Raw genomic sequence first — 23,186 nt, 5'->3', positions numbered from 1 at the left:
TGTATACCTTAAACTTAGACACGTCATATATAAATTATATCTCAATAAATATGGAAAAAATTAAACATAAAAACGTTTCTAAAACTCTAAAGTTAAAAAAAGAAAAAATGCAAATCAAAATCATAATTAGATATGACTTTGCACTCATTAGCATGACAGTAATTAATAAGACAAACGATTACAAATGTTGGCAAGTATGTGAAGAAATTAAAACCTTCATGCATTGTTGCTGAGAATGTAAAATGATTCATCTGCTTTGGAAAATAGTGTGGCAGTTCCTCAAGCAATTAAACATAAAATTACCACATGACCCAACAATTCCACTCCTAGTTTCCTATGTAAGAGGAAAGAAAACATATATCTATACAAAACCTTGTACATGAATGTTTATAGTCATATTATTCATAGTAGTTAAAAAATGATAAACAATCCATTTGCTTATCAACTGATAAGTGAAAAAACATAATGTAGTAGATTTCTATGCAATAAAAAATTGCTTGACAATAAAAAATGAAAAAGCAATATATGCTACCATATGGATGAACCTTGAAATATTATGCTATATTAAGAAAGCCTGTCACAAAGTCCAATTATATGATTCTGTTTATATGAGATGTCCAGAATAGTCAAATCCATATTGACAAACTAAAATAAAGTAGTTAGGGAATGGGTGTTTGGGAGAAAGGGGAGGGAATATTAATAGGTATAAGTTGATGGTAATGTTCTAAAATTTATTGTGGTGATGGTTGCAAAAACTGTGAATATACTAAAAACCACTGAATTTTATCATATGGAATTATATTTCAAAAAGATATTATTTAAGAAAAAGAGGTATGAGCAAAGTACAGTGTGAATATGATGGGAGTGAGATAGAGAATAATCTACCTGTGTAAAAGACTGGGGAAGTGACAAAGAAGGCTTTAGAGAAGACATTAGGAACAGTTATCTGAGTGATATTGCAAGAGCAGGACACCACATTTCATTCCACTTGTGACAATGAGTTGAGGCAATGTAAAATACCTAGTATGTGTGCCACATGGTAAACGCTTCCTTCCAAAGGGCAAAATGCAAAAAACAATGGACATAGCTTTATCCACCCTATCTATAAGAGTTTATGATGTGACGAGAGTCCCAAGCACTGAGCAAAAGTGCCCTGACTACTCCCTGGACGACAGTGTTATGAATATTCCTACTCTAGCTTTCAAAGAGCTGAAGATTTGAGAAAATTTTCTTCTTCATATGAGTCATCCAAGGCTCTTTTCCCACTCCAATCATGAATCGCTTATGATTTTTTTGGAAAAATAGAGAAGGAGAGACAAAATGAGGGAAGAGTGAAGAAGAAAGAAGAAGAAAGACCAAAGAAAAGAACAAAAAGGAAGAGCCAGGAAAGGAGGAGATAAGATTAGAGGGAAGAGAAAAGGGAGAGATAAAAGAAAGGAAAGAAATTATCATTATCTGCCATCCTTCTTGAATCATCCTCAGAGAATTTTCTTCTCCTGAGAACTGTGAGTGGCAGAGTTGCACTTCTCTTATTTAGAGGATATGATTTGCTCAGTTTCTGTACAGGGGCATGAAGGGCAATGGTATCAGGTAATGTAAGACCCTCCACCGTGCGTGCATATTGTGTAGGACAGAAATAGCCAGTATTTACTGTATCATCAGATCTTGCTGAGTTTGATCTCTGTCCACAGACAGAGAGCCCTACCCATCGCCAGAAGTGGAAAAGACCAGTATGTTCATTATTCCAAACGCGCGCGCCCACACACACACACACACAAACACCCTCTTGTTCAGGGCAATGGCAAACCCAGTGGATTGGTCTGCATATTCAAATAAGATGCCAACACCCAAATCAAGATAAAGAGCTTAATAACTTTGAGCAGAATATCATAATATCAGTGCAATTGTTGAGATGTCTTGTTAAAATTATACAAACAGTTGACATCAACATCCAATTAAATAGAGTTCACCCAATTATTATTGTTGTTGATGCTAGAGACATTACAAATTAAACTTATACAGAGGATAGTAAACAGGTATTTCAACTTAAGTAATTACCATGGTACAAGGAAGTATCTGAACTAATTTCCAAAAGGCTATTAAAACTATACTTTGGATCCAATTCTTATTTCTTAAATGCATTTAATTGTTTAAGGTGAATTTAAACAATATACGTACTCCCTTCCAGAAAAGATGGTCTCTCTGGATCAGGAAACCTGAGCCTGGGAACAAAATCTTGAGGTGGAGGTGGAAATGGGGCAAGACTGACCCGGGACTATTCTCCATTGAAGGCAAGGGAAATATAAAACATAATGTGTAGGCGTGAAGTCAGAATAACAAAGCAAGAAGGCCATCCTACTAAACCATGAATTACAAATATCGTACTAGACAGGGGAAAACAAGGTACTGGCCACAGAATGAAAATAACTGGGAGGTAGGCAAAGGAATGCAGGGAAGGGGTTGGAGACTGGCATGCTGCCGCAGGGGACTCGGAAAGATCCTGTGGTCCTGGCCACCGACACAGTGAGAGTTAAGATTATAAACTGATTGAGGTGAATATCCAGCTATGATCCTATAGGCAGGATAAAGTGGAAGCATTTTTGTCTTCATTTCAGAGATAAGGAAACAGAGGCTCAAAATGGTTAATGCAACAACTTCAGAGTAAGAGATCTGGGACCCAAACGTATGCTCCCACTTGAGAAAGTCAAGCATCCTTTGCTCTTTTCCTAATCTCTTCTTTCCCACTCTTGAAGAAGCTGAAAGGGAAACTATGTATCCTCTTTCTTATACTCAACAGCTGACAGAACAGCACTCCCATGCAAACCAAAACTAAGCAAAAGTAGAAACACTAACCACGAACGTATTCGATTTAAATAAAAATTAAAATGTAGTCCTCACAGGAGCTCAAAATCAGATAGAAAGGCAATGTATATTTAAAAATGGAATAAAAGAAGTTTCAAAAGAGACACAGAAGCTAGGATAGAAAGCGAGGAGATAGAAACTTCTATTATTTAATATTTAATGACCCTGTGGCAGCTACTCTGAAGAACACATAATGAGCTTCTTTCTGCCCACGATCAAGGGCCTGGAGAGCTTGAGGGACTTTCCCAAGATTACACAGTTAGAAGGCAGAAGGTAGAACCCAGAAACCAACCCAACTGTGCCTGACTCCAAAGTTCAAGCATGTCTTGCTTCATTATCTTCATTATTAACATTTATTTAACTAAAGTGTCTAAGTCATTCAATGGTAAGTATCTCAAAAATAAGTTTGTTTTATGAAATAAAGGATGGATGAATAAGTAAATGAAAGTCGCTAAAGTTTCTGTCTGCTGATGGAATACATGTGGGATATGAGGGGAAATAGAAGATCGGGCATGATTTTAAAACTTTTAGCCCAAGTGAAAATTCAATGGGGTTGCCATTTCAGGAAGAGTGATAACAAAGCAGTTGGTGGAGGGAGTGTAAAAGTGGTGTGTTTTCCTTCATTTTCTGGGCCTGAATTAACCTGTATTAATCTCTTACCATTACCCTCCACACTCTGCTCCAGGCCTACTGTCACTTCTCCATCTTCCCCCTCATGTCCAGGAAAGGATACAGTTTGTTCCTTTTGCCTGAAATATCTTCCTCACCTCTCTCAAGTAATCTGCCAAACTAGAAGCATATTATTTGGATCTAAGATTTCCAGGAGGAGAAGTTGTCCCTTATCCCCCACACCCACAACTCCTCTCTATGTGTTTCCCAAGAGAATCCAAGGAGGTAATCTCCATTGCATCAATTATTACACTGTATTACAATCCCTGGGTTAGTTATTTATCTTCATTTTAATCTGCAAGTTTCTTGGAACTTTGCTGATTGTTTTGTTCTCGTTTTGTTCCTGTTTTGTTCTGCGTTGTTCCAGAAAATCAGGAAAAAACAACATAATGTGAATGCACTCAGGTTTTGCTCTGCACTGGCACATAGGTTAAACCGCCTGGACAGCTGAGAAATTAGGATCTTGCATTCTCGAATCTGCATACGACATACGCAATCAAGTTACTTAGAGGGACCCAGCAAAGGCAAATTACCATTTTATCACTGGGTTATTCAGATACAAACATACAGTCATATGTCTGTCTTTGGACTGAGATTATCCTGGAATTCTCAGTACTTCTAAATTTTGCTCTTAGATGTATGATTCTGTTTATCACTTTCTGTTTATTAAACATCCATTCCTAAGCATTCCCAACATTACTAATCATGATAGGACTGTCATGACATAGCCTATTGTTTGTAACAAATAGTATCTGTAATGTCACAAGGAAGTTGCTACAAAAGGGAAAATTGTGAAAGAAAAACTGACATGCAGGTTCTAACAATAGGTCTGAAGGGATATTAGGACACTTTCTTCTTTCCCTTAATGTCCCTTGCTACTCACACAGTTATTACCTTTAGAAACCAATTCACGCAGAGATATTCTTGAATGAAACCAGCAATTACGAAAAATTTAAGACTACAGGGAAGCTCATGCCCCTAAGGAAGAGATGTGCAGAAATTCTGGATCTCCTGTTGCCTCTATCGTGGAGATAGCTCAGGTGGGAGGTCCACTTGAACTGAAATATATCAAAGTTTTCCTGTTGCCTTATACACAGCAAAGGTTCATTTCTGTTGGAATCAAATATCACACTTATGACAGAGAGAAAGTCTATAGTAATCAAAGAAGAAAGACAGACTTCTAAAGAAAAATAATTGTGGGAAGACTTAGAATAAGTAGCTCATGGTTGAAATAAAATTCATCCAGTAAACAAGCCTACAGGCATTGTTCATATACCTACCACTTCAGAAAAGAAATCTCGTACCTGGAGATTGTTTTAAAATTTGCTTTCTGAAAGGTAAAATGGTATGAGCATCTCCAGGACATAGAAATGACAGCCAGATTTTGGATACAGTGGCTCAAAAACAACTCCATTTTAGGAGAAAACAATAGAGTTAAGATGGTTGTCAAAAGCAGAATGTATTATAATTCCTACCACTCCCCAACCCCCACCATTATCATTCAAGCTTCTTACAGGGTTGGCAGCAGAGAATATTATAATTTTGGTTTTCAGTAAAATGTCTGTGCCTAAGCAGATATACATGCTTTTTGTGACAGAAATGCCATTCTCATCATTTCTAAGAGAAAACATTCCATTTTATAATGCTAGAAATTTCCCCCAAATGCATGTATTTTTTGATGATTCTAAGGCATCAATTCTCTTTCAGGCAATTCATGTTTTTGTCTCCACTTAGAGACACCAAGTGTTTTCACAAAAGAGGAACTCCCATGCGATTCTGTGAAATAAGTCATTCTCAAGATTAGTGAGCTCTGCAATATGGATAACAAGAGCATACAGAAGTGCAAAATGAGTGTGAAGTGTGAAGAGGTATGAGCAGAGCATGAGTGCATTTGCACTGGAAAAGATCAGGGTCAGAAAACTACAGCCCACAGGCCATATACATCCGGCTAGTCTTTTTTTTGTAAAGTTTTATTGGAGCACAGACACAATCATTGGTTTACGTATTGTTTGTGGCTGTGTTTTTATTATAACAGCGGAGTTGAGTGGTTGTAGCAAAATACACAAAGCCCAAATATTTACAATTTGATCTTTTACAGAAAACATGTGCTGATCCCTGGAATAGTTAAAAAGAAATTTAATAAATAAAAATTACTTTGTGAGCTATACAATAAAAATTTAAATAATGTCTCAAATTAATATTTTTAAGAAATTAAAAAAGAATGTCTAAAACAGCCCTTACATTATCATAGAATTATTTTAGTTCCTTTACTGAATTGAGTGAACAAGGAGCTTGCCAGCCTAAGACCCTTCTCTCACTACCTGCAACCAGATAAAGTCAACACTACTTCTGTGACTATACAGACTCAGCTTCTAAGGCAAGAGCCTTTAAGTTCAGTGGGAGCACCTGAGCAAGGGCAGATAAGGGTCTTATGAACTCGCAGGGTACAAAGTCTCTGCTGAAGTAGTGATAGTGCTGATGAGCTGGGCCAATTGGTGTCTTTCCTAAAAAACTGAACTGAGACCAGAAGGAAAATGAAGGTCAGTTAGAAGTGGGGGCAACACTGGAAAGACAAAAAAAATAAAGAAAAATGAGGACAAAGGGCAGTGGAATCATGTTAAATACATGTCCAGTATAAAGAAGGATCCATCTAAATTCTTTACACATCGTGAGAGGAGAAATGTTCTCTTACTACTAGAGACATACCTTAGCACTATCCCACCAGACTCTGTGAGAGAGGTGAGACCCCAAGGTCAAATCCCTGTTGATTTTATTTTTATTTCTTATGTTTTCCTTATTGCATCAATCAATGTCTCTGTTTTCTTTTTATTTGTTTTGTTTGTTTGCTTGTTTTAATCAAAACAGCTTAAGATAGAGACATTGAAATGGAAACAACTTCCTGTTAGGAAATAACTACCAAGCATGACATACTGTATACAAGACAAGATGACTCCTCCTAAAAAACATAGGGGAAAGCAGAGAATGGCTTCAGGGGTGCGATACTTTGTGGGCATCCAAGCAACTGTTACTTTTTAACAAGCATTTTCTTTGTTAAAGCTTGTTTAATTTCTTTAGTCACTAGATTGTTTTTCAAGTAGTTGGAGCCTGTAACCTTGGCTATAAAGTTGGCTGGTGCAATTAGTCAAGATATAGTAATTTGGATCCAATACTATGCTTAAAATGTAAGTGGATGAATAGCTTTTAGCTAGAAATTTAAGAAAATTTCAGTCTGAATGACCTGTCTGACTGTTTGAATGCCCTAAAATGCACCTGCTACTTGTCTTCCACCGGCTTGTCCTGCTACCCTCAATAATTTTGGCTCCAAAGGTGGGGGAGTGGGGGGCGGGAGGGCAAATGTCAACTCTCTTTCTGGGAAAGCCTAAGGCAATGAGACATATCCCCAGTTCAAGCTGCTGGTTCTGTACCATGGAGTTGCAGACACATGAATTCTTACTACTCTGACAATGCAACAAATGATTTCATTTTCTTAATGACTCATAGGTTGTAAAAAACAGCAGCTCTCCCAGCCTTTAGCTGTGGCTGAACACTGTTTGGATTGATAAGAAAGAATAACTTTGGCTAGGGAATCTTCTCATTTTTCCATTACTGAGACTTAGGAAGACAGTAGGTGGCTTGAAAGTGTGCTTGTGCATTGTACCCATTCTGTGTAGCTGTACCTTTGTGAAAAGGCCCCAGTTACAACAATAGCAGTGGTAATTACAACACAAACACTTATTGAGTACTTACAATACAAAGCTCTTTACAGATACAAAGCCATTTAGCCCTCTCCACAGTTCTAGGAGCATTATTAACACTTTTGCACTTGAAAAAATTGAGGCACAGATAAACTACATGTTAAAGTCAAATTAAAAGTAACTGGTCACAATGTGGTTAGAGAGCCCATGTTTTTTAACTACTACATGTTACTGCCTAGAGGGAGAAAAAATATCTTCTTCCTCCATTCCTGTAACTAGAAAATCAGTCTTTAATCAAATCAAAATAATGTTGGAGATATGGTATAATAAGGTCTAAGAGCCCATACACAGGAGTCAGAGAGACCTGGGTTCAAATATCAATTCTTCCTTAGATTAAGCAGGATAATCTCCAGGAAATCTTTTGTCCTCCCCTAGCTTCAGGGCCTTCATCTGTAAATAAGGATGCTAATGCCTTCCTTGCTGGGTTTTTGAGGGCTAATAAAATAATGAATGCAAAGTCCCCAGGACAGTGTCTGACACATAATGAGTAATCACTACAAAGAGTAATGCTTTTCTTCTCTCTTACTGCTCTGATGGTGTGGGGAAGATCTTTACTATTATGTAAGACAGAAAAAAAAAAAAAATCACATGGATTGCCTCAACTGCTAAACAGACAAGAATTGAAAACCTGAGGCACTCAGGACCTCAGAGAACATTTTGTACTGATCAAGATGAAATGAATCAGTTTCATGAGGCATAATCCTATCTTTCAAGCTGCCTTGAGGTAAAGTGAAGAAGCTTAAAATATTTAAAAACTTAATTATGCTACCAGGCAGCTTTGAGTTCTAGTGGTATGGAAAAAGAAAAAAAATTTCTATGAGGTGTCAACTCAGAATTTTTAATAGCTATTAATTCTTTAAGTCTGAGATAAATATGTCAGTACACAGATGCCTTCAAAAATCAGGTATGAGTAAAGTAAATAGATAATGTCATTAGAATCTGCCTGATTTCCTCTTGCGTCTGCCTTCTGCTTATGGTGAACACATTGCATCACAACTTCTCTACCCAGTGCTCACTATTACACAACTAATGGAACAAATTCTAACCTAGGCTTGGAAATAATTCCAACTAAACTTGGAAGGGCATGAAGGAGCATTTAGGGGGCACTCAAGGGACTGATTTATTAACATCAAGTCAGCATATTAATAGTCCAGCCCTGGTCTTGGACCATGCCCCTGAGATGTCAGTGACAAAGTCCCAATGTTCCTCACCAGTTCTGGTAACAGGGTGCCTGCCTTGACATTTATTCAGTGCTCTTTACTTTTCAGTCAAGAGAACTTAAGGTCTTTTCAGTGATTTTCCTCACCATCTCCCCCTACATTTAACAATCAGAGAGAGAGAAAGAGAGGGAGAGAAACAGATTCTAATTACCAGTTCAATTTTGCCCTTTAAGGACTGTTAAACATTTAAAATTAAAATTTAAATTTCAAAAGCTTTCATTCCATTTTTAGATGCTGAGTTCCTGATCTTCTGGATCTAGGACTATTTCCTTTTCTTTCTTCCCTATTATTTTGCATATTCGTTGATGTATTTATTCCTCATTTATTCATTCATGCATTCATTCATTTATTCAAAAATTATTTGAGTAACTACTATGTACTGGGCATTGTATTAGGCCTTAGAAGTAACTGTAACATACATAGAGAGTCTCTGTTCTCACAGATTCTTCCAGGTTAGTAGGGGGTAGAGACAAAATACTTGGTACAATGTGAGGACTTATAATAAGTACATAATCCAGACTTTGCAGACAGGGTTTGGAAGGCTGGGAAAGCCTTCAGTAAGGGGTAACATCTTAGATAACTCAGAAAGGAGAGTAAAGATGCTAGGTAGTTAGTCACATCTGAGCGACAGGAGCCAGGGACCAGCTCTGTAACCATAGAAACTTCCCTTAAAGACCTTCTTTAAGGATCTCCCAAAACCTAGAAGACAAAGGCCATAAAAGTTGCGGCTAAACCAGCTACAAATGCATGCACATGAAGTACTGCCCATAACTTCAGCTTCATTATACCATCACTTTATAATATCATGACTATACCTAGAAGTTCATGAATCTAACTATAACAGACTGAATTCTGGGTAAGCATATGCACAGTAGGCAAAGTGTTATATAGCGGCCAACTGTCACTCAAGGTAACCTCACATACAGATCATCTAGAACCTCCTATCACGGCCAAAATATAAACAGACCTTTTTTTTTTTTTTTGCATGGTTACGGCATTCCTGGCTGGAAACCTGCCTCTCTTTTTGGGATGTACTCTTCTCTCTTCTCCACCCAAATTCCACAGGGCTGTAGCCTTCCCTAGCATGGCCCATCTCCTTCTAAAATGTACTTTCAGTAAATCTTACTTTCTCTAAATCTCTCTGACCTGTAATTCTTTATTGTGTCAGTGGGGAAGAACCCAGGGACAACACACAACACCAACATCCTCCCCCATGCTGCTGAGGCGACATCAGATTTCACCTCATCCCAGTGGTGACAGAGATTAGGTAGAGGATAAAAGATAAAAAAGGTAGTTGGTAAGTAGAGAAGAAAACAGTAGGGTGTTCTAAACAGAAAACGGCATCTGCAAAGCCCGCAATGAGAAAGGGAACATATAATATTAAAAGACCTGTAAGCTATTCAGCACAGCAAGCATACAAGAGTTTGGATGAGGCTTGCAGGAAGTGAAAAGGCTATATTTGTATTTTAGAATAACTGTTCTGTGGTAAATGCATTAGAATGTTACTGCAGAGAAACAAAATTAGTAGGCTGTTACAGTAATCGATTTATAGATAACATTTCTCTGTTTAGATAAGTGGCATTAGAAGTAAGCTAAGTGGAAACTGTCAGATGTTTAAGAACAATTGAATCAACTGCATTTGGTGGTTTAAGTTAGATGAGAGAGAGGGAGGAATCAAAGGACTTCCAGGGTTGTGATTTGGATCAAAGGATAGATGGTGGTGTCATTCACCAGGAACATAGGAGGCGACACAGCTGGAAGGGGAACGACAAGTTCAGTTTGATTTTGTTGAGTGTAAGGTATTTCTGGAACACCTAAATATAAATACAGTAGGAAGTGACATGCCCCATACTTGACATTCAGGACCTCTTGTCCTTCAATATCTACCTAAGACACCAAGTTCTCAGCTGAATTCCATCTGTCTATGATGATATTCTCCAGATGACATATTTTGTCTGCAAGACCGAATGACTTCTGTCCTCTGCAGGCGTATCTAAATCTCTAAGACGTGGTCCTCAAGCTGAGGGTGGATCTCATACTCCCAGCAGGACCTCGATACACAGGATCTAGAATGATTTCACAGATGAGAAAACAATTTCTCAAAAGTGCTCAGAACCAATCTGATGCTAGAAACTGTTCCTGGGAGGCAAGCATAGTCAGAAAAATAGACTTCGCAAAATAGAAACTGAAAGAATTTGAAGAACTGAATGAAATAGCTGATCAATTCAGATGATTTTAATGGCTCTGACATTTCAAAACCACTCTTTACTCTCAGACTATCTATTGGAAAAATATCAGGTAAAAATTACACAGTAAAACTCCAATATGGCTGCCTGAAGATGAAGAGTAAACTAGTTCATCAGGGTAATTTCCAAACTAAGTGTTTTCAATGTGCAAGGTTTGGTTAATATATAGAAAGTACCTATAAAAGCTTCTTTTTAAATGAAAGGATAAATTCAAGTCCACAAATAACAATAATACTTTATATTTGTACTAAAATCTATGGTTTATGAAATACTTCCATGTCCATGAAATTATTTACATCTCTGAACTGCATAAATTCAAAAGCAGTTTTTCCAGATCATTTGGTCTAATGTTAGGGAATCCCATGTAAACCCAGTCAATTTATCAACATTAAAAATATCTTTTGCCTCAGCTAAACCACATTCTTCAAAACTAAGTAATTATTTATGTTGAGAGCCAAAGAAGATAAAGAGTAAATATCTTCACATGTGAATTGGTTGAGGGCTGCTGCTGGATTTCCTTCACATACTTATTTTTAATAAAATGCAGGAGGTAAAAGAAAGACAATAATTTTTTTTCCAAAACAAGAAAACTGATGAACTAAAGAACAATGTAAATGTTTTTTCTTTATCCTATTCGTGGTTTCTAAATAAACATTTTATTTTAGAACAGTTTTAGATTTATAAAATTATTATAAAAATAGTACAGAGATGTATTCTCCATGCCATTTCACTTATTATTATTATCTTACACGAATACAGTATATTTGTCATAATTAATGAGCTGATATTATTAACTATATATAGAGAGAGAGCCTAAATATATATAGTCTACACTTTATTCAGATTTCTCAATTTTTTTCTTAATGTCCTTTTTCTCTTCCAGGATCCCATTTAGAATGCCATGTCACATTTAGTAGTCATGTTTCCTTAGGTTCTCTTTGGTTATGACAATTTTTCAGATTTTCCTTGTTTTTGATCACTGACGGTTTTGAGGAGTATTGGTCAGGTATTTTCTAGAATACACATCAATTGGGATTTGTCTGACGATTTTGTTATGACTACACTGCAGAAATTCGTTTCTGGGGAGAAACCACAGAAATAAAGTACCATTATAATCATATCACCTCAAATGACTGTTGATGTTGACCTTGATCAACTGATTTGAGGTAATGTTTGTCAGGTTTCTCAACGATAAACGTACTCTTTTTTGCTTCCTTTATATAGTAATCTTTGGAAGAAAGTCACTATCTGCACCCAACATTTAACTAATAGAGAGTTATGTTTCATCTCTTTAAAGATGGTGTAGTTACATAAATCACTTGGAATTTTTTTGTTAGGGATATTTATCTATTCTCCATGTTTATTACTTATTTTTGATTTTTAATTTTATGCATTGGCTTATAGTCCAATACAACATTATTTTGTTGCTAAAATTTTTCCAGTTCTGGCAATTGGGAACTCATTCAGATGGCTTCTGAAACACTTTGATAAACCCATATCATGGGTATTTTTTTTTTTCAAGTGTTTCCTTATTTCCTGGTGCTACAAGATGCTCCAGGCCCATCTTGTATATTTCTCACCCCAGTCCTAGAATCAGACATTTCTCCAAAGCTACCCCATCTTGCCCCAGAGAGTGGGCCTTGGTTATGGTTGAGGTTCCATATTCTTGACTATTCTTCCCCTCGCTGGAGCCATAAGGAGCTCTTTCTTGGATCCTCATCAGAAGAATCTGGTGAGATGTCTGAGAGTAAAGCTCAGAAAAGCATGAAGGGCCTCCCTAAACTCCTGCAACCCCCAGGAGTTTCTCACTTTCATGCTACTTTACCCTTAGCCTCCAGTAATCTGTAAAAACAACTATTTAAGATTTTCCTCCTAGATTATGGCTCTAGTGCCTTCTGCTCCATGTAAGCATTTCTCAGCTGTGACTCTCTGGGTTTACTGGTCTCTCTAGTTCTTAGTGTGGCATTAGCCCCCAAAACTCAGTTGGCTGGTAAATCCAATAAAAGTCATTAAGCTGCAGTTTGTTCAGTTTTACCTGTTACTAGAATAGCAGTGACAACTTCCAAGCTCTTTACATGTCAAATCTAAAACTAGAAGCTTCTCTATTTCTGTTTTCTAAGATTGTTTGTTTTTCTCTATTCAGACCCATCTTTGGTTCTAATAACTATCTGCACTCTTTTTCATTCTAATATCTCAAGACAGCAATTGCAGACATTTGTGTTTACAGTCTGTCAACTTTAGAATTCCTCAGAAGTTAAGTTTGTTTCTGAGTATGCATCAAGAAATTCTCCACTAGTCAAAGTGTATCATACATGTTAGAATAGATATTAATACAAATTATGGCATTCTGTACTTTATTTTAAAGATGAAGACACTTCAATACAAGTCATTCAGAACTAGAAATATATTGCCATGAAATATATCGATAGTAACTTTTCTTTCCTACAGGTGCATATAATGAGGATTTCACAATGGCTTGTGCTTCTAGACATTTTTTTTCTTAAAGATCATATGAAAAATATATTTTAAAGTGGAGAGAGGCAGATAGTCTTAGAATTTTTATTCATATACAATGGCAACTCAGTGACTGTGCCTGAAAAGAGCAGTCTACATTGTAACTACTGTGTTTCCAATATGCTCTTTCTTCCTTATGCACCAAATCATTGTTTGCTTATTTCACCCTGATGTCAGTGCAAAAGTTCAGAAGAGCATGAACAGGAAGCCAGTAGACCAGATTAGGAGCAGCTTTAAGAAGAAACTAATTTTCTCACCTGGAGCAGGACTCAGTCAATTGCTAGTTTCAGAGTTTCTGCCATTTGCACACAAGTACGTGCAATGTGAAGTATGTATTACCTGGGCTTGAAGGACAGTGGTAGTTTGTCATGCCAACTAGACAGCCTTCCCGTTATAAATCTTGATGCTGTTTTAAGCAAATGGAGATATCTTTCTCATTTCTCACTCTTAACAGGAGCACACACACAGAATATGAGGCTTGCCCACCAAAGAAAAGGCTAATTGGAGCCCAGTGAATGGTGGAATGGCTTTGTGCCTGCCTGAATGCAGTGACTTCAAAGACCTAGGAAAGGCAGGATTGCTAGATAAAATATAGAATGTCAGTTAAATTTTTAATTACAAATAAATAATGAATAATTTTTAGTACAAGTATGCTAAATCTGGTTACCCCTTTTTCCTTTAAGACAATTCCATTGTAGGAAGTAGGATTTTCTTCTCTAAGAATTCAGCTTTTCTTGCCCTTTCAAGAGATCAAGTTACAATAATCCCCTCTTGGAAAGAAATCTCAAGAGCTGGAAAGCAAAAGCTGATGGATCACAGGGATTTTTTTTTGGAGGGGTGTGAAGACGTGAGGGAAGGCTCTGTCACAGTAAAAACTAACCTTAGATCTCCCTCTAAGAGCAGGTCACAACGTTCACATCCATTAATCAACTTGTCACGTAAATTGGCAGAATGCATTCATACGGCTATTGGCTGACTTTGAATAGCATTTTGGAGGTGTGGGAAAAAATGTTCTGTTACTAACAACCTACTATGTGTAGAACATATTAAGCACTTAAATGGTATTATTCTAATTAATTTCCACAACAACCCCATGGATTTGTGTCACTATCCCTCTTTCCACCTGTGAAATGAAGCTTCAGAGCAGTCAAGGAAAGTTATGCAGTTATTACATAGCTTTGTGACTGAAATGTTCTGGTTCACTTTCCTCCCAGAATCCAGTTGTGTACAATCTTTACACAGAGATCAAGGCCTGGACCCTCGGACAGATCCCTATAGGGAGGAGCCACCAAATCAGAGGAGCCAGGACCCATGAAGAAAGGGTCCTCAATTTGGAAAGTAAAAGACCACACAAATCTCAGTGCCCCAGGTCTCACCAGCAATGATCAGGTGTTAAGATCTCAGCATCATTTAAAATGTAAAAGATCTCCAGATTATCTGTAGCATCTATAAAGGAGAAAACAACTTACTTCCCAAACAACCTTGGTGTGTCAGGTACTGTCATAAATTATATTTATTTGATATTTTATTTAACTTTCAAAATAACTTTGTGGTTTGTGAATTTACTGCATGCTTTACAGTAAAACAAAACTCAGGAAGATGAAAATACTTGCTGACAGTCTTCTGGTGAGGAGGGAATTGAATTAGGACTCAAACTCAGGGTTGTCTGAATGCAAATCCTTTGCTCTTTCCACATGCATCTCACAGCTTCTATGAATGTTTTCCATGTATCGCATATGGAAATGCAAAGTTAAATATTTATAAAACCTCCTCTTCAGCATGTAACTTCACCAAGTTACGTAGCTCAGCCATTTATTTTTAATCTGTCACTGGTGGTTAAAGTATATTTTAGGGGGAAAATATCAACCTTCAATTTATTACTTTGCTATGATTTTTTAAAAAAATCTTGGGGAAAATAGATGTATATATTTTTAATTTCAACCAAGTACAAAGCTAATAAGCTGTTTCCATGTCAAGGCATTGGCTCTAGGCCTGGTATAAGGCCTAGTTCAGAGTCATAGGCAGAAGATTGGTTCTATTAAATTCAGTCTGAGACAATATCAATTTTTAAATTTTGCTTAGAAAGTTTTAGAGCTCAGCTCCAAGACTCTAGAAAGTGGGATACTTTAGTAATAGGGTTATTTAAGAAGTTAATCTGGGATATCTACAATGTTATGAAATATACCAAGAATATGTCCCAGCCATGACCTTAAGTTTCAGGAAAGAAAGTGAAATTTTGGGAAAATCAGAGGAATTGGAGGTTGGGAAAGAAGTGGGTACCAGAAAGGTAGCATGATTATGGCTAGAGGGGCCAGTTATACAGATGTACCACCATCTACTGGAGATAGACTAGGAAGTCAGCCATCCATTTTTGACGCATACCAGACTCTGCATAGGGTGGGAAAGTACTCTCCTTAATGAGAACTGGGCAAGTATGGCATTCCTAGTTAAGAATGTCACTTCTATTTAATTTCTGTGTCTTCCTTATGAAGTATTCTTCATGTTTTGGCCTAGATGTCATGCTCTCAGGACAGCTACTAAGACCTTAGCCTGAATTATAACACAATAGCTCTGTGAGCTCATTTGGCCACTCTGCTACTAACTTACGGAAACTGCATTGTAATTATTTCAGTTCTCTTCCAATGGGCTAATATTAGGCTCATATTTAATTTTCTCTAACCTTATCAAATTCCTTACTGACAAAGTCCTCTAAAGCTCAATTAATTCAGCAATATGATTACATTCCCAGAGGAACATATAAGCATCCCAGCTGTGTAAAAATGGAGGCTTCTTCAGTATGCTTTACTGTCAGAATGAATCCTTGAACTGAAGAAATTCCAACTGTGATTTGTGGAGGAAAATATACAATAGTACTGCTAATTTTTGTGGATAGTCATTTTTAGAAAATGTCGTTAAGATCCTTACACTATTCGTTCATGTTTGATATGCATCTGTTTACTCATATCCCTGACTACAAAGGTGGGTGACTTGAGATAAAGTCTATTAGAACATTGACATAGTGCTGCAAAGAAGTTCTAATTTTTGCCCAATTCTTTTTTTTTTTTTTTGCCTAATTCTTATAAAGAAGAAACAATGAGAATAATACCAAATAAACTATAACATATCTACTCAAATATTAAGAATATTCTATCATCCAGTGTAAAGCCTTATACGAATGGAATCTGTTCTGGCTATTCTTTTGCTTCTTAATCTTTCTTTAAATGAACTAAACAGGTCACTATGATCTAAAACCCAAAACAGCCTTATTCAAGGAATCTCAAATATTACAATTTTATGACTACTTTTTTTGCTAAAAGTTATTTCAGAACAATAAGGTAAATGTTTGTTGAATTTAGAGATCCCAGAAACAAAAATATAAGGAAAATTGGAAGTACGTTTATATATTCTCTGATATTTATGATAAAAATTATCATCCTTCTGTTTTTGGTATCATTTAAGCTATGGAACCAACCTAAAATTGACTTCATGCATTAACCGTTTAAAAATATTCAGATTCCTATGGCCATGCCACACTTAACACACCCGATCTCATCTGATCTTGGAAGCTAAGCAGGATTGGGCCTGATTAGTACTTAGACGGGAGACCACATAGGAATACCAGGTGCTGTAGGCTTAAAAAAAAAAAATCAGATTTTTATGTAGCATATTTACACATGAATTTATCACATTAGTAAAAATCCCATCAGGGAGATTTTGTGTCTATTTTTTTTTCTTTGAAGTTCAAAGAAATTTACTCAATTGTATTATCATCACAGGAATTAGAAAATTCATCACAATATTTAAATCTTAGATGAGTATGCCAATTCAACTGTGTGCTAGGAATTTTGTCTATTTAAAAAGACATAAAGTTTGGTTTTAAAATTTTTATTTTATTTATTTCAAATCAAAATGCCGTGAATGACATTCCACTTAATCATTGTCAAGCAAATTTTTCCTAATTTTTATCAATTTATATTTGGTTATGAAAAATGTGTTCATATAACTTTCGGTTTTCTCTCTGATATGTAAAGAATTTAGAAGTCATTGCTCTTATCCTCACAACAAGAAAAAAGCTAGACAAAGTGAAAATGAACAACTCTTTTAGAGCAGTCAGAGAATTGAGGTCACAGGGTATTTCTGCTTTTAAAACTGGAGATATGAGTGAATACAGAAAATTGCAGCTTACTGGAATCGAAACCCACCCACTGGAGCCAGAAACTGGTAAGAATACTTAAACAGTAATTGATTAATATCTGGAGACTGAGCGTGGACTAGCCCAAGAGACAAAAACTTCTGAGGACATAGACTTAGAGTTACAACAATGTAAGAGATTTCCCTCTAGTATCCCCTCTAGGTTCTCATTGTGAAGATTGGACAATAATCCTCTTGTATCTGACAGTAGAAAAGGAAATGTAACCATTTTAAATACTCTCAGTGTTTTGATATCTTTAATAAAGGCCATTCTCAGAGAAAGCTATTGCATTTAACCACCATGAAAAATACCCAACTCTAATCCTGTGCAGCCTTTGGCATGCAGAAAGTAAAATAGTCAATTATAGACCTCTTGCTCGAGTCTTCTAGTCTCATCTGAAGGTGGGAAAAGCCAGAAAAAAAGCTGAAATGAACTTATGAAAGCCCAAAGCTAGAGGCACAGGACCACTAAAAGACTAAGACTTGACTGCAAAATTACGAAGTACTCCCCTTACACTACCACTCATAAAGAGGGTTACTATTTAATAAGAAGAAAATACAAGAGAAAGAACTACATATCTCAGATCTTAAGAAGAATTCTCTAGAGAAGCCCAAAGATAACAAAAGGAGACAAAAACAAAGTAACTAGAGGAAATTTTAGCCTCTGACACCTACAACTACAATAGACTTTAAACATAGCATTATTCTTAGCAAGATAAATATAGAAACTCACACTAAAGTCTTAAATGCCTGGGTTCCTTTAACATATACATCATGTCCAGTTTTCAACCAAAATATTGCAAGATATGCTAAAAGGAAAAAAAAAAAAAGAATACAATCTGAAGAGACATAGGAAGCATCAGGACCAGATTTAGATATGACAGAAGAATTTAAAATACTAGTTTAGGAATTTAAAATTACTGATTAATATGCTAAGGGATCTAATGAAAAAATAGACTATGCAAAAAATATAAATAATGTAGGCAAAAAGATGGAAGCTCTAAGAAAGAATTAAAAGAAAGCGATGCAAAAAATGCTGAAATAGAAATAAAAATTGCCTTTGAGAGAGTCAATTGCTGACATGTTCAAGGAAAGAATCAGTAAGGTTAAAGATTCTCAATAGAAACTTCATAAACTGAAAAATAAAGAGAAAAATCATTTTAAAGGAACAGAATATACAAGTGGTGCAGAATTTAAAAAGATGTAGCACATATAATGAGACTCTCAGAAAGAGAAGGAAGAAAAGAAAGAAAAAGAGAAAAGAAAGAAATAAAGAGAGAAAGAAAAGAAAAAAACAAAGAAAATTTGAAGTAATAATTTTCCAGAATTAATGATGGATACCAAACCACAGATCCAGGAAGCTCAGAGAACTTCAATCATGAAAAATACAAAGAAAAATCTACAATAGGTATATCATATTCAATCTATGCAAAATCAAAGACAAAGAGAAACTTGAATGAAGCTTAAGGGAGACAGTATAAAAATTAATTATTCTTCTTTTTGGAAAACACAAATGAAAGAGAAAAGTGGAGCAAATTGTTTAAAATGTTGAAGAAAAACAAATCAAAAAGAAAACAATTATGAACCAAAAATCCTACATCCATGAAACTAATCTTCCAAAGAGAAGTAGAAATACTTTCTCAGACAAACACACTAAGGAAATTTGTTGTCAGTAGAAGAGCCTTGAAAGAAATGTTAAAAGTTCTTTGGAGAATAGGAAAATGATAGAATTCAGAAATCTGGACCCACTTAAAGAAAGAAAGAGCTCTAGAGAAAGAACAAATGAAGATGAAATATATTTTTTTATTATTCTTAATTGAACTAATGGATACTGTTCAAAAATATTAGCAACAACTTAGTAAATGATTATAGTTTAATGACAATAATATAAGGAAAGGCAAGGAGTAATATTCAGTTACCTGTACTATTCCTGAAAAAGTAAATTGTTATTTGAAAGTGGCCTTAAATTAGTTGAAAATGCATATTGTACACTAAGGCAACCGCTAACAAAATTTAACAAGAAGGTATAATCAGTATGCTAAGAGAGAGAAGATCAAATACTATCACATAAAATACTTAGAACAAAATAAGGCAGAAAAAGATGGAAGGCAAAATGAAAAAGAAACAACAACAGCAACAACAAAAAACCAAGGTCGATGAATAAAAAACAGAAAAAAGTTAAAAATATGGTAGATAACCCAAAAATATTTTTAAAAATCACTTTAAATATAAATGATATAAATACACTAATTAAAAGATAGAAACTATCAAAGTAAATACATTAAAAAAGATGTAACTAAACATTATCTAAAAGAAAACTTCTTGAAATATAAAGATGCAGATAGCTTAAAAGTGAATAATATACACCATGTTAACATTAATAAAAAGAGAAACTGGTGTACAAGATAAGGATATCCAGTATTGCCACTTTTGTTTACCATTATACAGTAATTGCTAGACAGAGCAATTTGGCAAGACAAAGAAATAAAAGAAATCTGAATCGAAAAGGAAGAATCAAAAGAATCTGAATCAAAAAGGAAGAAGAAAATTGTCTCTATTTATAAATGACATGATATTATATAGAGAAAATCCTAAATGTCACACAAAGCTTGTTAGAACTAATAAACAAATTCAGCAAAGTTGCAGGATACGAATTCAAAATACAAAAATCAGTTGCATTTCTATACACTAAAATTAGACTATCAGAAAGAGAAATTAGGGAAACAATCTCATTTACAATTACATCAAAAAAATAAAATAGCAGGAGTTTTGGTCAAGATGGCAGAGTAGAAAAATGCTGTGCTTGCCTCCTGTCACTATCAAATCAAAATTACAACTAAACTGCAGAACAACCATCAGTGAAAATTGCCTAAAGTCTAGCTGCAAAGAAGTACAATAACTAAGGCTATACAGAAGAAGCCACACTGAGACTGATAGAAGAAGCAGAGACATTAAACTGCTGTCCCCAGACCCACATGCAGCAGTTGAGAATCAGGAGAGATATCTTGATATCTTGACCATTGAGGTCCCCTTGGAGGAGCAAGGGATCTAGTCCTGCACCAGGCTTTTCAGCCCAGTTTCCACTGCCAGGAAGAGATGGTCTCATAACTTCTGGCTGTAAAAACTGTTGGAGATGGTAGCTGAGTGAGACAAAGGGCTGCTGGGGTTCCAGACATTCTTCTTAAAGGGCCCACATATGGACTTACTCACTGATAGACTCAATTGCTCTGAGCTCTGGCTCTGGGGCAGCAGTGTTAAAGGTACCAGGGACATACGAAAAGGAACTGAATTGTTTGGCTTCAGGATTACAGCTGAAGGAGCAGCTTTCTTCCAGAAAGAAGTGCTCGCAGAAACTATGGTTCCTTTGTTGAACCCTTTTCTCACCCAGCATGTAGACTCCAGTGGATCCCATATCTGAGTCTTCCATCAACTTAGTTAACACTAGTGGCCTGGCCCTGGAGATTTCCTGAGACCCTGTCACACCGAAATTGTAGGTCCACCCAAGACACTTACAGTAGCTTTTCCAAACAAAACACCCCTATTGGCTTATGCTGCAGATTTCCCTAAATTCTCTCAAAGATATACAAACCCTGTACAAGCAGCATCTGGTTGTGGCATGCCCCATACCTCTTGTTAAGCAGCTCCAAGCCCAGCACTAGCAGCAGCCAGATTTTGTTCTCAGCTTAGCCTCTTCCAGGCACTTCCAAGCCCAGCACAAGTGGCATCCATTTGTAGATCACTTTGTAACTCATACCAAGTCATCCTAGGCAGGATACAGGCAGCAGCTGACCTTGGTTTGCACCACAGCCCCTTGCAAGAAGCCCCAGAACCAACATACCTGGTGGCCAGCTTCAGACCACACCAGAGCACCACCCAACCAATTCCACAAAAATACACATTCAAAATACAGACTGAGTAGACATTAGAGCCCTGCTAAAGAAAATCCTGCTTTGTAGGATCAGTCCTTGCACTAGTCATGGCAAGTCCTCACATGGCCTAAGGGTCTATCTCACTCGTTGACATAAAAAAGCAACAAAGGCTCAAATAGGAGGGCACACGCAACCCACACAAGGAACACACCTGGAGCACCTGGCTCAAGTGACCACAGAGACTGCACCACTGGGCTCCATAGGACACATCCATTACTTAAGGCCATTCTACTAAGGCCATTCTACTTAAAACATGGAAGCAAACACAGAGAGGCAGCCAAAAAGGGAAACAAAAAAAACATATCCCAGATGAAAGAACAGAAGAAAACTCCAGGAAAAAAAGGAAAAAAAGAAAAAAACTAAACTAAATGGAGACAAGCAATCTATCAGATGCAGAGTTCAAAACTCTAGTTATAAGGATGCTCAATGATCCTAGTGAGAACTTCAACAAAGAGATAGGAAACATAAAAATGGGAGTAAAATATATTAAAAAGAACCAGTCAGAAATGAAGAATGAAATAATTGAAATAAAGAATACATTAGAAGAAATCCATAGTAGATCAGATGAAGCAGATAGTCAAATCAGCGATGTGGAAGATAAGGTAGGAGAAAACACCTAATCAGAACAGCAAAAAGAAAAAAAAAATCCAAAAATATGAGAATAGAATGGGACAACATCAAGTGTACCAATATTTGCATCATAGAGTTACCAGAAGGAGGAGAGTAAGAAATTGATAACCCCAAACACTACTTTGAAGGAACATGTGCATCCATATGTTCATTGCAGCATTATTTACAACAGCCAAGATATAATAAGGAGGCAACCTGAGTGTCCATCAGTGGGTGAATGGATAAAGAGGTGGTACCTATACACAGTAACATATTACTCAACCATAAAAAAGAATAAAATCTTGCCATCTGTGACAACATGGGTGGACCTACAAGGATTTATGCTCAGTGGAGTAGATCAGACAGAGAAAGAAAAATGTCATTATATGTGGAATCTAGAGAACAGGATTAGCAAACAACAACAAAAAAAGCTCATAGATACAGAAAGAATTTTGATGGTAATTTAATTGGAAGTGAGGGAGTGAATGAAAACAAGGAAGGGATTAAGATGTACAAATTGGTAGTTATGAAATAGTCATGGGGATGCAGAGTCTAGCATGGGGAATATAGCCATTAGTATTGTAATAACTATGTATGCTGTCAAATGGGTACTGGATTTATTGGGGAGTGATCACTTTGTAATTTATATAAATGTCTAATCACTGTGTTGTACACCTGAAAATAATATAATATTGTATGTCAACTATAATTGAAAAATAAAAACATAAAAAGAAAGAATAGAATACCTATGAATAACTTTAAGCAAGGAAGTGAAAGATCTGTACACTGTAAACTACAAGCCATTGATGAAAGAAATTGAAGAATACATAAATAAGTAAAAAGATATTCCGCATTCATGGATTTGAAGAATTAATGTTAAAATCTTTGTACTCCTGAAACCAATCTATGGATTCTACATGACCCTTATCAAAATTCTAATGGCATTTTCCACAGAAGTAGAAATTTGTATGAAATCACAAAGACCTTGAATACCAAATCAATCTGCAGAAAGAACATAGCTAAAGGCATCACACTTCTTGATTTCCAATAATATTACAAAGATATAGTAATCAAAACAGTATGGTATTGGCATAAAAACAGAAACATAGATCAGTGGAACAGAATAAAGAACCTAGAAATAAACCCACGTATATATGGCCAATTAATTTATGACAAAGAACTAAGAATATA

At 36.1% G+C, this 23,186-nt stretch overlaps 1 protein-coding gene and 1 pseudogene across 1 annotated transcript in view; one reads left to right on the top strand and one right to left on the bottom strand.

Moving 5' to 3' along the window:
• Positions 1–23,186, bottom strand: part of NRG3 (neuregulin 3) — a 1,091,888-nt gene that overhangs the window by 50,029 nt on the left and 1,018,673 nt on the right. The gene's annotated exons all lie outside the window — the stretch shown is intronic.
• On the top strand, positions 16,782–16,900 carry LOC111736593 (annotated as a pseudogene).

Source organism: Pteropus vampyrus, unplaced genomic scaffold, assembly GCF_000151845.1.
Source record: "Pteropus vampyrus isolate Shadow unplaced genomic scaffold, Pvam_2.0 Scaffold20, whole genome shotgun sequence".
NCBI classification, from domain to species: Eukaryota; Metazoa; Chordata; class Mammalia; order Chiroptera; family Pteropodidae; genus Pteropus; species Pteropus vampyrus.
The sequence above is the reverse complement of the archived record's forward strand: the minus strand, read 5'-3'. Positions and strand labels throughout refer to the sequence as shown.